The sequence below is a fragment of the Lathamus discolor genome, chromosome 3 (assembly GCF_037157495.1).
Source record: "Lathamus discolor isolate bLatDis1 chromosome 3, bLatDis1.hap1, whole genome shotgun sequence".
NCBI lineage: Eukaryota > Metazoa > Chordata > Aves > Psittaciformes > Psittacidae > Lathamus > Lathamus discolor.
The window spans coordinates 70,387,391-70,391,537 of NC_088886.1; positions in this window are offsets into that span (position 1 = coordinate 70,387,391).

A 4,147-nucleotide genomic window follows, 5' to 3' on the forward strand; every position below is an offset into this window, starting at 1 on the left:
TGGGAGCAGAGTCCAAGCGCTCGTGCTCGCCTGTCACGGCTGCTCTTGAAACGACAGAGGGCAGAAGAAACGTTGGATTCAAATGCACTTTTAGGAGATAAAGTGAGGAGTAACTACAATGTGTGTGTCACAGTTGTAAAGTTCAGTGTGTGGTATAGAAGCACAACAGCAGCTTTCTGGACTGTCTCTTCCACTGTCTTTGATTCCACACATTCCTGCTCTACTCAATGTGCTGCTCACAGCAGAGAGCTGGAAACAGAGTTGTTGGGTTCAAGTGAACTTTTAGGAGAAACAGCGAAAAGTGACAGCAATGTTTGTGTCACAGTTGCAAAGGAGACTGCGTGCTATAGATGATCAGCAGGAGCTTTTTTGCATGGCTCTTCTGCTGTTTTAGCACAGTCTAAACGTTCCTGCTCTACTCTGCTGCTGCTCAGAGAGAGCGGGCAGTGGAGAGGTTGCATTCAAATGGACTTTTAGGAGATAAAGTGACGAGTGACAGTAATGTGTGCGCCACAGTTGCTAAGCTCACTGTGTGCTGAAGATGATCAGTGGGAACTTTCTGGACTGTCTCTTCTGCCGTTTCAGCAGAGTCCAGACGTAAGTGCACTATTCTGCTGCTGCTCACAAAGAGCAGGCACAGGAGATATTGGATTCAATTGGACTTTCAGGTAGGAAAGTGAGGGGTGACAGCAAAGTGTGTGACACAGTTTGAAAGCTCACTCTGTCCTGAAGATGCCCAGCCGGAGCTCCCCCTCCTGGCCCTTCGGCTGTGGGAGCAGAGTCCAAGCGCTCGTGTTCACCTGTCACGGCTGCTCTTGAAACGACACAGGGCACCAGAAACGCTGGATTCAAATGCACTTTTAGGAGATAAGGTGAGGAGCGACAACAATGTGTGTGTCACAGTTGTAAAGTTCAGTGTGTGGTGAAGAAGCGCAACAGCAGCTTTCTGGACGGTCCCTTCCACTCTCTTAGATTCCACACATTCCTGCTCTAACCACTGTGCTGCTCGCAGCAGAGAGCTGGAAACAGAGCTGTTGGATTCAAGTGAACTTTTAGGAGAAACAGTGAAAAGAGACAGCAATGTTTGTGTCACAGTTGCAAAGGTGACTGTGTGCTGTAGATGATCAGCAGGAGCTTTTTTGCATGGCTCTTCTGCTGTTTTAGCACAGTCTAAACGTTCCTGCTCTTCTGTCTCTGTTGCTGCTCAGCTGAGAGCGGGCACAGAGATGTTGGATTCAATTGGTCTTTCAGGCAGGCAAGGGGGGACTGACTGCAATGTGTGTTTCAGAGTTGCAAAGGTCGCTGTGCGCTGAAGATGATCAGCAGGAACATTTTGTTCTGGCACTTCTGCTCTTTTAGCAGAGTCTAAACGTTCCTGCTCTACTCTCTCTGCTGCTGCACAGCAGAGAATGGCACAGAGATTTTGGATTCAAGTGGTCTTTGAGGTAGGAAAGAGAGGAGCGACAGCAATATATGTTTCACAGTTGCAAAGCTGACTGCGTGCTGAAGATGCCCAGCCGGAGCTTACCCTGCTGGCTCTTCGGCTGTGGGAGCAGAGTCCAAGCGCTCGTGCTCGCCTGTCACGGCTGCTCTTGAAACGACAGAGGGCAGAAGAAACGTTGGATTCAAATGCACTTTTAGGAGATAAAGTGAGGAGTAACTACAATGTGTGTGTCACAGTTGTAAAGTTCAGTGTGTGGTATAGAAGCACAACAGCAGCTTTCTGGACTGTCTCTTCCACTGTCTTTGATTCCACACATTCCTGCTCTACTCAATGTGCTGCTCACAGCAGAGAGCTGGAAACAGAGTTGTTGGGTTCAAGTGAACTTTTAGGAGAAACAGCGAAAAGTGACAGCAATGTTTGTGTCACAGTTGCAAAGGAGACTGCGTGCTATAGATGATCAGCAGGAGCTTTTTTGCATGGCTCTTCTGCTGTTTTAGCACAGTCTAAACGTTCCTGCTCTACTCTGCTGCTGCTCAGAGAGAGCGGGCAGTGGAGAGGTTGCATTCAAATGGACTTTTAGGAGATAAAGTGACGAGTGACAGTAATGTGTGCGCCACAGTTGCTAAGCTCACTGTGTGCTGAAGATGATCAGTGGGAACTTTCTGGACTGTCTCTTCTGCCGTTTCAGCAGAGTCCAGACGTAAGTGCACTATTCTGCTGCTGCTCACAAAGAGCAGGCACAGGAGATATTGGATTCAATTGGACTTTCAGGTAGGAAAGTGAGGGGTGACAGCAAAGTGTGTGACACAGTTTGAAAGCTCACTCTGTCCTGAAGATGCCCAGCCGGAGCTCCCCCTCCTGGCCCTTCGGCTGTGGGAGCAGAGTCCAAGCGCTCGTGTTCACCTGTCACGGCTGCTCTTGAAACGACACAGGGCACCAGAAACGCTGGATTCAAATGCACTTTTAGGAGATAAGGTGAGGAGTGACAACAATGTGTGTGTCACAGTTGTAAAGTTCAGTGTGTGGTGAAGAAGCGCAACAGCAGCTTTCTGGACGGTCCCTTCCACTCTCTTAGATTCCACACATTCCTGCTCTAACCACTGTGCTGCTCGCAGCAGAGAGCTGGAAACAGAGCTGTTGGATTCAAGTGAACTTTTAGGAGAAACAGTGAAAAGAGACAGCAATGTTTGTGTCACAGTTGCAAAGGTGACTGTGTGCTGTAGATGATCAGCAGGAGCTTTTTTGCATGGCTCTTCTGCTGTTTTAGCACAGTCTAAACGTTCCTGCTCTTCTGTCTCTGTTGCTGCTCAGCTGAGAGCGGGCACAGAGATGTTGGATTCAATTGGTCTTTCAGGCAGGCAAGGGGGGACTGACTGCAATGTGTGTTTCAGAGTTGCAAAGGTCGCTGTGCGCTGAAGATGATCAGCAGGAACATTTTGTTCTGGCACTTCTGCTCTTTTAGCAGAGTCTAAACGTTCCTGCTCTACTCTCTCTGCTGCTGCACAGCAGAGAATGGCACAGAGATTTTGGATTCAAGTGGTCTTTGAGGTAGGAAAGAGAGGAGCGACAGCAATATATGTTTCACAGTTGCAAAGCTGACTGCGTGCTGAAGATGCCCAGCCGGAGCTTACCCTGCTGGCTCTTCGGCTGTGGGAGCAGAGTCCAAGCGCTCGTGCTCGCCTGTCACGGCTGCTCTTGAAACGACAGAGGGCAGAAGAAACGTTGGATTCAAATGCACTTTTAGGAGATAAAGTGAGGAGTAACTACAATGTGTGTGTCACAGTTGTAAAGTTCAGTGTGTGGTATAGAAGCACAACAGCAGCTTTCTGGACTGTCTCTTCCACTGTCTTTGATTCCACACATTCCTGCTCTACTCAATGTGCTGCTCACAGCAGAGAGCTGGAAACAGAGTTGTTGGGTTCAAGTGAACTTTTAGGAGAAACAGCGAAAAGTGACAGCAATGTTTGTGTCACAGTTGCAAAGGAGACTGCGTGCTATAGATGATCAGCAGGAGCTTTTTTGCATGGCTCTTCTGCTGTTTTAGCACAGTCTAAACGTTCCTGCTCTACTCTGCTGCTGCTCAGAGAGAGCGGGCAGTGGAGAGGTTGCATTCAAATGGACTTTTAGGAGATAAAGTGACGAGTGACAGTAATGTGTGCGCCACAGTTGCTAAGCTCACTGTGTGCTGAAGATGATCAGTGGGAACTTTCTGGACTGTCTCTTCTGCCGTTTCAGCAGAGTCCAGACGTAAGTGCACTATTCTGCTGCTGCTCACAAAGAGCAGGCACAGGAGATATTGGATTCAATTGGACTTTCAGGTAGGAAAGTGAGGGGTGACAGCAAAGTGTGTGACACAGTTTGAAAGCTCACTCTGTCCTGAAGATGCCCAGCCGGAGCTCCCCCTCCTGGCCCTTCGGCTGTGGGAGCAGAGTCCAAGCGCTCGTGTTCACCTGTCACGGCTGCTCTTGAAACGACACAGGGCACCAGAAACGCTGGATTCAAATGCACTTTTAGGAGATAAGGTGAGGAGTGACAACAATGTGTGTGTCACAGTTGTAAAGTTCAGTGTGTGGTGAAGAAGCGCAACAGCAGCTTTCTGGACGGTCCCTTCCACTCTCTTAGATTCCACACATTCCTGCTCTAACCACTGTGCTGCTCGCAGCAGAGAGCTGGAAACAGAGCTGTTGGATTCAAGTGAACTTT